Raw genomic sequence first — 14,980 nt, forward strand, 5'->3', positions numbered from 1 at the left:
ACAACAATGCATTGCGCCTATGACGTCTCGCCATCTTTATGCAAATCGGCCATTGTTAAGCCTCGTTTGATGATCGCGAAAGCATGAAACACACAGTGTAATGAAGTCTTAGTTTCTACTTGAAACTTATCTGTATTATACTATACAATTGTAAATTTTGTATTAGGCACTGTGTGTTCGCTGTGAAGACTATATTTCATTCTAGTATATATATATATATATATATATATATATATATATATATATATATATATATATATATATATATTTGATATATATATATATAATCAAATCAAATCTATCAAATTCGCAGCGAAATACATCCACATCCCTGACAGCGATATCAACATCATTATGCATGCGAGAAATCGCTACTCTTCGATAATGACACCTACTGGGTCAAACGCGATGGTAAGAAAAATCTCTTCGACGTGACGATGGGTTCGTTCGACGGCGCGGAGTGTTGCACTCTTGTAGCTCTTTACATCCTTAACATCCTCAGTGAGAAATACAATAAGGGTCAAATTATACCGAGACGATGGCTTGGGTGCCTTCAAAAACATCACAGGCGGCCAAGCAGAGAGAATTAAGAAAGACATTACAAAAATATTTCGTGACCTCGATCTCAAAATTACTATTGAAGTGAACCAAAAAATAGTAAATTTCTTAGACATTACACTAAATCTTTGCAACGGAAAATACTACCCTTACAGGAAACCGAATGATCAAACTGTTTATGTTCACACGCTGTCTAACCACCCCCCAACAATAATTAAACACATCCCAGAGTCGATCAGTAAACGTATATCCACAATCTCAAGCGATAAGGAAGTCTTTCAAAACGCAGCCCCTTTCTACAATGACGTACTAAAGTCATGCGGTTACGACGAACAATTGGAGTACACAACTACCAAACAAACGCGGGAAGCTAAACGTACAAGGCAGCGTAATGTTATTTGGTTCAACCCTCCGTATAGTAAAAGCGTCCAAACAAATGTCGGGAAACAGTTTCTCCGCCTTCTTGAAAAACATTTCCCAAAGAACACAAGCTTCACAAAATCTTTAATAAAAACAGTGTCAAAGTGAGCTATAGTTGTATGCCTAACATAGCCTCCATTATTAGGTCTCACAACAAAAGGGTAATTGAAAACAACAACGCGGAAACAGCCAAAAAGATGTGCAACTGTCGGGTTAAATCCAATGTCCGCTCCAAGGGTCTTGCCAATCAAAAAGCATCGTATACAATGCTAAAGTCATTACGAATGACGGGCCAGCTATGAATTACATCGGTCTGTCTGAAACCGCATTTAAAGTAAGATTCAGCAATCATTGTCAATCCTTCTCGAAGAAATCGTACGAAAACAGCACAGAATTATCCAAAATATATGGAAGCTTAAATCTAAGCAGCAACCATTTGTAACCACGTGGGCCATTCTATCCTCCGCGACAGCATACAATAATTCTACAAAAAGTGTCATCTCTGTCTGTCTGAAAAACTCAACATAATCACTGCGAACAAATCCACGCTTTTGAATAGACGGTCGGAGCTAGTTTCTAAATGCCGACACGAGAATAAGTACCGCCTATCACATTTTTGGCCACCTCTTCGCAATGGTACGCTCCAAATCTCCTGATAAAAGGCTTGCCATGTCGACTAGCTAATCCTCTCGCCTGAAGATTGCCTATGCATGAAACACTGTGTTGCGAGGTCTTAGTTTCTACTTGAAACAATTTATATTATGCTATATATATATATATATATATATATATATATATATATATATATATATTATATATATATATATAATATATATATATATATATATATATATTTCCATACTTCTTGTACGACGAATGGCAGCCATGATTCATTCATGGTGTCGAACTCAGTCAAAACTCGACAAGGTCCGTATTTAGAGTTTAGCATGTGCATTACAGCAGCGTAGTAAATTTTACCTTAATCTATCAATTGCCATTGATATAATCCGTCACCAGTTAGACTCGCAGAATAAGCGCCAAGATTGGCGCTTTTTACCCATGATTCAACACCGGGCAAAAGAGTATGATATACAACATTGAACAATATACGTAAATATACAATTGCCATATATTTGACAAATACGTTTCAAATAACCGCATTTGCGCATTAATGCAGACTGTTTGATATACGTACATCTACGTAAAGTATACATCAAGCACACTAATGTCCCTCATATACCCTGCGGACGTACGTATATGTTTGTATTCTCTGATCTCAGTGTGCAGACAATATACGTCTGCTGTAGTTTTGTTAGGTACGCACTTGTACTCTGTATATCTATGATGTTCATGCTAATTTAAAATTGGCATGGCTTGCGAATTGGAAGAACTTTCGGTTGAAAATCCACTCCATGCGACGTAATATATAGGGCCAAATATTCAAAATAGTGCCCAGATTTACACTTGTGGAGGTCGTCCTTGCATAAATCTCAATCGTGAAGTGACTTTGACAATTTAGCCTAGGCAACGTGTGGTTGTTTACAATTTTTTTGTTGGCTGTTGTGACGAACTACATACCGCTGAATTTAAGGTTTCATGACAAGTAATTAACACATTGAAACTAACAATTCTCTGGTAATCACCAAGTTCAGAACCCACTTAAAGTATATTTTCTGAAAGCTTTGGTGAGTACGGTCTAACCGTTATTTAGATAGTGATCACGGCACGTGCATTTTAAATACCCGGCCCTCCCGTAAATAACACACGCTTTCCCTAAATCTTGTGACAACACTTTAAGACATCCGGCTCGAATTTTGGTGCACATAGGCTTTCATAACAATCACACAAACTTTGCCTGGGATTTTTATTAAAACCGCCAGATGGATTTTAAGACGCGAAAACTCCCAGAGCATTAAAATACATCCCCCAAGTCTGTCGCTTTATGTTTTATTACGAAACACTGGGTCAGACATTATTACTACTACAACATGTTCGGCCATCCCGGTACTGTAGTGATAGCAATAAATTCGCTAGACTGAAAATTGTCATATCGGCACTTTTGAAATACTATCCCTGGCTTGCCTGACCACGAAAATTTCAAAATATTGTGTACAAAACCAGAATTTCGGGGAGAGAGATCGAAACAGCAATGGAAAGTAGCTGGCCAAAACTTCAAAGTCTTTCATCCATGTCTGCATTATGTTTCTTAACGAATATAGATTCGGAGTCAAAGTTCTCCCTGGAGTGTAAGTCGCGAGTCCTGTTGAAAAATCCGCTGAAATGTGTAAACGGAACACAGATTGAGTTCACAAAAGGAGATTGCGAATGAGAAATTAATACAGTGCAAACAAGTATAGCTCATTTTATTGAATTACGCTCATAGCATGTTCGCTACCAAGCACTTATTATTTTGTGCCTGATAGAAAAATGCGTCTAATACGCACAATTAGACGGTAACCGGAACACTGTGAGTATTAGATAAAGATAACAACTATTTTACTTACGGATAAAAGACGAAGGATTGACTTTGAAACATCACAACGGCCACTGCAGGGGCGTTAGCAGTGGGATGGTACCACAAAAACACGGAACGATACTTCTGGGTGTAGTCTGGTCGTCAAATTCTCAGTTAGCCTACTAGAAGCAAACAGTTAGCTTGGCTACATTAAAGATGATTTTGTCATGCGCATTGTAGTCCTATTAAACCAAAATCGAAACTTGTGTTCTACCCTACCACGCTATGCTACCAGTACAGTTAACGGTTGTAGTCAATGACCTTTTTGTCTCTCACCTAGTAGTTTTGCGTTCTTCGAAAGGGGACATCGCGAACGATCGATTCATCCTTTAGAATGGTGTATGCCAAAATGTGATGGTTTAGATCAGTACACCTATTCCAAGTTATCATTTCAGTCCTTTAGACTGTATGCGCTGTATGCCGTATGGCGTGAGCCGTTGGTAGCGATTGATCGAACTCTTCAGTAACTTTTTGCGTAATTTGGTACAGTGATGTCTAGTGCTAATATCCCGTGCATGCTTACAGAACTTTTGATGGAATCGTTGTAAGTACCATTTTGGGCATTTTACTGAAAATTAGTATTTTTATTTCATTTTCAAACAACTGCACCAAATGTCATACAATTTGGTATATGGTATAGCCATGGAAAGTTACATATCTGATTAGGCTTTGGTGCGCGTGGCTTGCTTATTAATTGCCCATTTGCGCATTTTTAGACTTTTTTGTAATGAGGCTACATCTCAAGATAGTCGGCTGCATTTATGACGAAAACACACCTTACCTCAAAAAATTGCTACAAAAGGTTTCTCAATGGTTTTCTGTAGAGTCAAATGTGCTAAATAACATATCAAAAGTCTACCAAAATCGACCACCGAAAATGTGTCATTTTCAAGATGGCGTCCAAGGTAGCCGCCATATACTTTAAATGGCCATAACTACTTCATTATTCACCCTAGAATAGTGATGTAAGTGTCGAACACCATGTTTTAGTGGTCTAGGTATCCACTTACCATATCTAAATTATACAGAAGTGATTATAAATCCCATAATATGCATATTCATACATGTTCAATAGTAAAAAGGGGGAGGCGGTTCATTATATGTATTATAATTTTTGTTTTATTTAATTTTGGACAGTGTTTGGATACTATAGCGAGAAGTAATATACGGGATAAGGCGGCTCCACACAACGTACTTTTTTTTGTGGATGTTCAGTTTTTTGTATGTTACTCTTTATATGTGTATTTTTTGTATCATTTTGGACACAGTGTGTCATACTATGGCGACACACTGTTGGTTCTGTAGTGTAAGAAATCATTTGTGACCCATTTTAACGTGCGTTTTTGAAATTCTAGGATGTGAGCTTCCTTCATCAGTCGCTTATTATTCCGGTGGTCAAATCTTGGTAGACTTTTGATATGCTATTTAGCACAATTGACCCAACAGAAAACCGTTGAGAAACCTTTTGTTGCAATTTTTTGGGGTCAAACCATAAATGCAGCCGACTAAGAATCAAGCAACCAAATTTAATGTTAATCCTTCAATCATTATTAAGCATTGCTATTCTGAAAATTAAATGGGCTTTGCTTTTTAATTAATGCTCCTTTGCATATTTTATTATTTTTTTTAATTAGTTCACATCTCAAGAATTTCTCCTTCTAACGTAATGTGGCTTTTCACATACTGTGATCATCATCTGACATTACTATTGTAGAAGTTTTGTGTTTGTGGATTAATAGAGCCATATTTTAGGAATTTATCTGCTAAACATGATGTGAATTATTAGTTACTTTGATTACCTTGTAGCTTCACTGTGCTAAAAGTTAGGAAGGCATTACTCATGAATTAATTGCCCATTTGCATATTTAATTTATTTTAGTAATAAGGCCATATAGCAAGAATTACCAAACAAAATTTGATGTGACTTTGCTTACATGTTGATCACTTTATAGTACTGCTATGTATGAAAGTTGGTAGACCTGGCATGCTAATTTGCATATTTATGAAATACATTGTATCCTTATGTTAAGCCCTATCTTGAAAATTGCTGACTTAAATTTCGATGTGGAATTGCAGGTTATATAATCCTAAACCCGACAAGTCGAATAAATTATATGTAGTGTTGCTATGTTTACAGTTTGGTGGTAGTGACACAAATTAATTACTCATTTACATATTCAATGATTGTTGTAATTAGGCTTTATCTCAAAAATTACTCTTCAGAATTTGGTAACACTTTGCACATGCTTTGATTAGATAACAGTTTTGCTATTTACAAAGTTTGGTAGATGTGTCTTCACTAACTGCTGATTTTAACATTCAATCCTTATCTCAAGAATAACTGAAAAGATCTGGTGTGGGTTTGCACATGCAGTCGATTTTATTTAAAGTCCCAGTATTTCTCATTTTTGACTATTTTTCATCACCGACAATTTCCTGTTTTTTCCCATATACGTTCATTTTGGAATACTACATAATGAAGATAACCAAGATTTGTGCTGCTGTAGCTACATACAAGCCCTAAATATTGCCTGTAAACTTTTATTATTATTATTATTATTACACTTTATTTAAAGAGGGTAATCTGATTACAGTAAAGTAATTGTAATTTCCATCAGAGCCCTCATGAAAAGAAAGCAAAATACACAAACAAATCACGATTAAACAAAAACGTATGGAATAGACGAATAGAAGATGTCGTAGACAAAGGAAAAATAGGCTAGTCTAAGTCAGAGCCTTCATTACAATATTTCATGAAAAGATAACAATGCAGTTTTGATTTAAACGTCGACAAGGCTTCACAGTCACGGATAGTTGGGGGAATGGAATTCCAGATTTTAGTAGCCCGATATACAAATGATCTTTGACCCATGCTTGTCCTAAACATTGGTGGGTAAAGGTTACCATTACTAGAACTACGAGTATTTAAACGATCCATTTCTGAGAGAGGTTGGAATAGATCACTAATATAGCTTGGTGCGAGACCATTTAAAGCTTGAAAGTCATAACAGCTGTAAAGTATTCAATACGTAAATCTATGGGCAACCAGTGCAAACTAACAAAAACTGTTCGAGAAGGAAAAGTCGTGTCAACTCCGAGAATTACCTTACCAGCCCTTTTCTGGAGTTTGTACAATCTTTGGAGATTGGTCTTAGACGTACTAGCCCAAACAATACAACAATAGTCAATAACAGACAAGAACAAAGCGTTATAAACTAGCAAAAGAACACTCCTTTGAGAATAGGGGCGTAGTCGTCTTATAACACCAATTCTTGCAGACAAAGTCTTGCACAAATATCTATGTGGTCATCCCAGCATAAAATGTTGTCTAATTGAACACCAAGTAGTTTGTGAACAGCAACACTGTCAATGAGAGTATCATTGATCTGAATCTGAAATGAAATATCAGAGTCGGCTAAGTGATAAATTTTGGGGCGAGACGCCACAATCATATATTTTGTTTTAGTGGTGTTAATTGCCATGCTATTGTTATGAACCCAGTTTGAGATTGGCACGAGATCTCCATTCAGTCTCCCTCGACTTGTTCAATGTCATTCCAGAAACACACAAAGTTTGGTCATCGGCAAACATATCTAAGCTTCCCATGTTGAGGCAAAGGGGAAGATCATTAATGAAGATCAAAAACAGAAGTGGACCCAAAATGGACCCCTGAGGTACACCACACGTAATCGACAAAATATCGGAGTGTACACCTAAATAGCTAACAAATTGGCTTCTTCCTGTAAGGTATGATTGAAACCACTTTAGGGACAAATCAGAAAGCCTGTAAACAGAAAGTTTTCTCAGTAAAATGTTATGATCAACAAGATCAAAAGCTTTACATAAATCTAAAAACAATACACCACTATACAATCCTTGATCCATATTGTGTAAAAGCTGGTCAGTTAACTTGACTAAAGCAGTGTGACAAGAGTGATATTGTCTAAAACCAGATTGCGAGCTGACAAAAAGATCGTTTGAATGCATAAAATTGTACAGACTAATATAAACATGTTTTCTAGTATTTTAGAGAGAACAGGCAGAAGTGAGATAGGCCTATAGTTGTTTACATCACTCTTAGAGATAGGCCTATAGTTGTTTACATCACTCTTAGAGCCTCCCTTATGAATCGGAACTACTTTAGCACATTTGAAACAGTCGGGAAAAGTACCACTGGTAATTGACAAATTAAACATTTCTGTAACAGTTTCTGCAATACAAGAAACACCAATTTTCAAGAGTTTGGGAGAGACATTGTCGTAACCAGCTGATTTACATTCACTTAGTATAGAAAGCTGCTCTGTGACAAAATTAACAGAAATCGGAGGAATCTTAAAATTGGCCATGGTAGCACCAATTTTCGAACTAACCCAGTTATCAATAAGACCCATGTCAGGTGAAGCATTGAGACTGGAATGATACTTATTAACAATACCTGTAAAATACGCATTGAAAACCTTAGCAATATTCTTATGATTTGTTAGCTTTTCACCCTTATACAAAATACAAGGACTCTGTGAACGAGAATTATCATGAGAGAGAATATCACTTATACAACGCCAAATTATAGACGGATTTCTAGAATTGTTCCTGAAAATGTCACGATAGTGCTGTCGTTTTGCATAGGAAATAGTGTGTACAACTCTATTTCTTAAAGATCTATAAAGTAGCCAATCATTGGGAGACTTGGATCGGGTAGCCTTAACAAGATGATAATCCCGGACATGAATGAGATCAAGAATGTCCGGAGTGAACCATGGCGGCTGTCTGAGTCTTTTCACACGTTTCTCAACAAAAGGAGCATGCGTATCACATACCTGGTTGAAACAATTGATCCACTTATCAATGAGTTCATTCACATCATGTATCTCAGAGAGATGTGGCCAATGGGAAGCATACAAATCACAAATAAAATCATGTGTGGAAAAATTACCAAACTGTCTGCGTTTTATAGAAATATGAGAACCGTAGTAATGTCACTGGCATGAAAACGCCTCACAACACACACGGGATAGTGATCGGAAGTACCAACTTTGGGAACACACACATGAGCAATATTCATTGGACAGGTTACATAGATATGGTCAAGAAGAGTACCGGAGGATGGACGAGTGGGAACAGTGATAAGTTGCTCGAAATTCAGAGATTCCATTGCTTTATGAACATTGTGTTTCTTCCCCATGGGAGTAAGAAGATTTATGTTAAAATCCCCTAAGACAATGATTTCTTTGTTTTCAAAATACGCTGATTCTATCACAGATTCAATATCTTTATCAACAGACAGTGTTGAGCTGGGCGGTCGATATACACCGATAACAAGAAGAGGGCGTGCATTTTTCACAGAAATTTCAATAATGATAATTTCAAGAGTACTAAGTTCTAAATCTGTTCGAGTTGATATATGCAAGAAGACCCCCGCCCGCTCCAGAAATCCTTCTTTTCTTTGCAAATTATACCCCGACACAATAAAGTCAAGGTCTTGGTGAGATTCAGAGAGAAACGTTTCACCTAAAATCAAAATGTCAAAAGGCTTGTTCACGTGAGAAAGCAATAGCCTGAGTTCGTCGATCTTGTTAGTAATATGCTGTACATTCCAGAAGCCGATGCGTAGACCCTTGACATTGGTTAGTTCTTGGAATGGAAATGTACGAGTACACGTGGGTGAACTGATGTCGGCTGTGTCTTGTCGATCGTTGCAAACGGCACTACCTTCTTGGCCGAGTTCCTAGGCACGAAAACATCGCTTGGATTTATGGCCAGGTTCTCCACAGGTCCAACAGCGAATTTCTTCGCCATGTTTACACACTCTGGCAGTGTGGCCCTGTTCGCCGCAGTTGTGACATCTGATTTGGTTGAACCGATTCTGGACGTTATTCTGTCGGAAAGGACATCTTGATCTCACATGGCCAAATTTTCCACACTCGAAACACTGTGGATGTGACTGTCTATATGAACTTTGGCGATTGGTGTATCCATCGGTGACATTGCTGTTCGAGTGATTCCACTGGTTCGTATAATTCACTCGTCGATTTCCAGGTCGAGCCATCGGGCCTGCTGTGTTGACGTTACGTCGTTGATACTGCGGTGATTGATTAAACCATTGGTTGCTGCTGAAACGATTCGTACGTTTCTCCACCGAATATATCTGGCTCAGATGTGCATTTAGAAGCATTCGGTGCAGACCCTTAACACTCAGATGAATACCGTCACGGTAAAGCGCAGAGGTGTCAATGGTATTGTCTCGGAATTTAAAGGTGTTGTCGTTGTTAACAAAGGTAGCGTTTTCTCCCTGACAAAGCCGTTCAAGAGCAGAGTTGACATCATCAATACATATTTGTAGATTTGGGTTGTCCGTCCGAGGAGGAATGCTCAGTACAGTAACGTGGTCATTCGATTTGGAGTTTGCAAGTTTTATCAAGTTCTCATAGCTGGAAACTATATCGCCTGTTGACTTACCGTTGTTGATATCATTTGTTCCGACTTGGAGAATGATTTCTTTGAAGTTGTTGTTATGGTTTGCAAGTTTGGTGTGAATATCACTGACGGTGGCACCGGATATCGATTGAACAGCAGCTCGTTGGTTGGAAGGTGATATTAGTCGCAGTAAAGAATCACCAATGAGTAGAGTGTCTTTTTGGACGGGACACTGGTCTGATTCATTTGCATTACGTTCTTGGTGTACAACATCATCGGTTTGTGTAGATGAGCATGTTGTTGCCGTAGAAACTTCCTGGGTTTGAATAGGTGAAGCATTATCCATATCTTGAAGACGCAGTTTTAGCTCAGCATTCTCTTCGCGAAGTACAAACAGTTTTTCCATCAGGTTGGTGTTTTCTTGAGTACAGGAGGAGTACAGAGACAGAAGTTTAGCGTTCGTCTTTTGTAATTCTGTAACTTCACCTCTGAGAATATTGATGTTTTGCGATATCAGCCTGCAGTCATTGCAGGGCCAAAAATAACGGTTTCGCTTCTTCACTGGGGACATTCATACACTGGAGGTGAAACCATTTGTAGCATAGGCTACACCGTATCATATCACCTTCACCAGAGCCATTCAGACGACAGTTTTCGATACAATATTTCACAGTGGCTGTCTCTGACTGTATGGAAGGTTTCTTCTGAGCATTCGTTTCTTCTTTGATTACGAGTTTTCTTGCTAGGATGTTTCACTTGGGTGTCGGAAGAGCCTGGGCTAAGTTCAGCGGTTGTAAAGTCGTTCTCAGATTGGCCGTGTTCCGAATAGCTAAAACTTTTCATCAGTGACTGGATGGGTGAAGTAACGAGGTCCAAGATGGACTTTGGGGACGTTGCTGTTTACTGGTAGAGTCATTCATGCGAACTTGAGCGCGGTTGTTGAGAGCATTACCAATGTAATGGCAGGTAGATCTGATTTTGTCAGCTGAAACGTTCGGTAAAAGTTCGGTCATGTCACTGTTCATTTCCTCAACAAGAGGCCATTTGCAGAACGACTTTAGTTCGTTCATTGACATCATATTTACCTTTGCCATGTACTTGTCCTTGATTCTCTGTTCGACTTCGACTGGAACATCAGTCTTGTCAGATTTCTTTTGTCCAGGCATTCTGTGTTATGATGCAAATTGGAGCTGAGACAATGGAGTTCCCGCCAAAGCAAAATGGGCGAAAGTACTGCTCGACGAAAAAACAACTGACGAAATGTAGCAAGACAGCAGAGACTTACAGATAAGACAAGTGATCAAGAGTAATCCATGTACCAACAGCTATCGACCATAAACCACTTTTCCGTCAAATCACTCCAAAAGTGAGGAAAATTGAAGAACAACTGAGAGCCAGTGTAGCGACCTGTTGATCTTGCAATGACACGAGGATTTGTCTACAACACAAATGGTGTACATGTGAATTTTTGCGAGTTTCTTCAAAGAGTCGCTAGGTTTGGGATGACCAAACCTCTTCCGTGTGGGTTCCATGAAAGTTATGCATGGCTGAATCTGTGTACATTTGGTTGCACAGGCACTGCAGTACTAGTGTTATTACGTTGGATTACGTATATAAACAAAGCCTAATTTTCTGTCTTGACAGAAAGTCTTTCTGCATTTGTTATATTGCAAATTGTATACTTTTATGAGCTAAGGGCTAGTCATGGAAACTGCTCCATTGGGTATCAATTATCATCTACGTTTAGAAATTGAAGATACCGTTTCAAACAAAAATATGTCAAAATGAGAAATACTGGGGCTTTAATTGTAAGCATATACGATGCTCAACTTTACTTAGCAAGGTATTTAGATTAAAGTGCTATTTGTGTATTCAATGAATTTTCTTTAAAGAGCCCTTAAAGGAGAGGTGAGCAAGCGTGAATTTTGCATATATGCCATGCTGGGATATACATTTCCAAGTAAAAGTCATTTCCACCAACCTTACTTCACATCATTTCATTAAAATGCAAGAAAATGTCTGAATATCTAGGGTTTCCGCAACTCACTGCATTTTCAATATGGCGCCTGTACCACATGACCAGGTTCAAACCATGATCGTACAGGTACAAGCACTTCTGACTTACCAAAATTGTGCATTTAGACAACCTTAAGTGATTTCAGACCTATATATCTGGGACTAGTTATTGAAGCGACACTCAAAGCAAACAATACATATGCAAGTGTAGTCTGTAGTCTAAGTTTCAAGCAGGTCAAGATTGCTTTCTTTATGATAATGGTATAGTCTGGAAATATGGTAATGAGTGCCAAAAATTGGCGCTTTTCACACAACAATAGAAAGGGCAGTGAATTCAAGAAGCCCTATAATGCAGACATTTTCCTGGATTTTAGCGAAATTGTGTGACATGGGATTGAGGGAAGTATCTTGTACTGGATAACATGACCCATAAAAAGGCATACATGCAAAAATTATGCTTCGTCACCTATCCCTTTAATTGCATTTCGCGGAACAAATTTGCAAATTTGATTTGACATTGCATTTTCAATTATGAGTCCGTCATATACTATATTTGATGTTTGATTCCAGTTGCTTCATGTAAAAGTTATATTTGAACTTTGTTCAATTATTTGTCCAAAAGACTCTGGTGCCCGTGGGCGCCATGCTTAACCCCTTGACTATCATAGCTAATGTATTCCTGTATACCACCCCCCTTCTTTGAATATTCAATAATGATAAATATCAATTTAATAAATATTTTTATGAATAAAAATTACTTGAGTACCAGTAAACCACATCACTATAAAATTGCTAAATTTAGAGTACGCAAGTTTTCTTTTCATGTCACGTGACTAGTCACACGACACATAATTTGATCAAAGCTGGTCAAAAAATGGAAATTTTAAGCATTTGTTTCATCTGGAACTCACTTTCAATATTTGATTACAGGAAAATCTTCCATTTTCATGTCACTTCATTTAAAATAACGAAACACAACTTTAATCAAACTGTGTAACAATTGTGAGGATGAGAAAACATAAATACTGAGAGCAATATTTCTGTAATCAACATGACCTGGGGTTGAGGTCAAAGGATATTTCGTTCATCTCGAGATTTTGGCTGTACTTGGACGTGCGGAGGTTCGATCACTTCCAAAATAGGTCAGGACAGATGAATTGTAATCTTGCTACGTTGACAAGCCAAAATTATACATTTTTTTGCAAAAATCAAAGCGAGTACGTCCAGTTAGATAGAGGCGGATATATCCGGCACTCAATTGTAATTAATGATATAACTAAAGAACTACTGCACCAAACTTGATGAATCCTGCTCAAGATATTGATCTGACAGTCATCTGATTGTACTGTGAAACATTAAGCAGTGTAAGGTAAATAACGGCTCTTTGCATATTTAATGAAGTTTTGTAATAAGGTAGCGATGCATGTTACTGCACGATTTTTTTCAAAGGCATAATTCTCATCGAAGATAAAGAGAAAACCCCAATAAACCATACATTTCCTGAAAGCTGAATATCTGAAATTTATTATGATTTCAAAATTTTATTGGTATGCCGATATGGGCATGTTTTTGGGGTAAAAAATCTCAATTTTGATATTATTTCATTCAAAAGACTGTAAGTCAAAAACTTTAAATCACTTTCTTAAACTTAATATCTTATTCAAAACTAGAGCTCACTGGGATAAAAACGGATATTTTGTTTGGTGTTATCTGCTTTCATTCACGAATGACAGAACTTGGAAGGTGAAGGTTCAGAAAAATCGATATGAATCAGGATGAATCAAATTCAACTTTCGATTATTCAAGCTTTGAGTCCTTTATCGGCAAAATAAAAAGCCGTTTTTATGTACGATATGTATACAATCATGTGTGAAATTTTGGGACGATTCGGCCGACGCAAAGCGAAGTTAAATTCTTTTGAAGTTGTAAAAAAAAGAAAAAACCACAAACAAAAACGCAAACTGCAGGTGTTCTATGGCCCACTGTTTTAGAAATGCGCGGTTTTTAGACGATCCTAACCCTTTTCACCAATACGCGTGTAACATAATGATGGGCAGTATCAGCCCTACCCATTTATGTAAAAAGTGAACTTCGAACAAAATCGCCTTCTAACATGCATCGCTACCTTAATGACATAACTAACAAACAGCTTCACCAATGTTGATAAAACTTGCTACAGATATTTATCTGACAGACATCTGATTGTACTGTGTAGGATTGAGCAGTGTAAGGTAAATAAACATCTCATTTGCATATTTAATAAGTTTTGTAATTAGTTACATAACTCAAAAATTTCTACACCAAAGTTGATGACACTTGCCACATATTTATCTGACAGACATCTGATGCAATACTGTGAAGCATTGAGCAGTGCAAAGTTAATAAACATCTCATATGCATATTTAGGCAAAAAAAAAGTTTCTGGTCAGCGTGTGCGTCACTCGAATGACAGCGCGACACCCGTTTTTTCCTGTTTTGTGGTTGGCGGCCACGGCAAACTACGCGCTGCTATAAAAATGACCCTGCACCCTCCCTTGAGAGTAAAAGAAAGGTTTAAAAAAATGCACGTCGCCGCACTTTTTTTTAAAGAAAGGCCTGACCAGAAACATTTCTTTTTTTTCGGCCTTAATAAAGTTTTGTAATTAGTGACATAAGTCAGAAACTGCTGCACCAAAGTTGATGACACTTGCTACAGATATTTATCTGACAGATATCTGATAATACTGTTAAGCACTGAGCAGTGCAAAGTTAATAAACAGCTCATTTGCATATTTAATGAAGTTTTTTAAATAGTGACCTAACTCAGAAACTAATGCACCGTATTTGATGAAATTTTGCTACATATACTGATCTTACAGTCATCTGATTACCCGGTGTAACACAGATCAATGTAAGGTGAACAAGCAACTTATTTGCATATGATGAAATTTTGTAATTATTGATATAACTCAGAAACTGCTGCATCAGAGTTGATGAAACTTGCGACAGATATTGATTGGAAAGACATCTGATTGTACTGTGAAGCACTGAGCAGTGTAGAAATTAATGAAGAGCTCA

At 37.5% G+C, this 14,980-nt stretch overlaps 1 protein-coding gene across 1 annotated transcript in view; it reads left to right on the forward strand.

The window, feature by feature from the left end:
• The window catches only part of LOC139139909 (xanthine dehydrogenase/oxidase-like), a 61,203-nt gene that overhangs the window by 15,316 nt on the left and 30,907 nt on the right, over window positions 1-14,980 (forward strand). The window lies entirely within an intron of this gene.

The sequence above is a fragment of the Ptychodera flava genome, chromosome 9 (assembly GCF_041260155.1).
Source record: "Ptychodera flava strain L36383 chromosome 9, AS_Pfla_20210202, whole genome shotgun sequence".
Taxonomy (NCBI): Eukaryota; Metazoa; Hemichordata; class Enteropneusta; family Ptychoderidae; genus Ptychodera; species Ptychodera flava.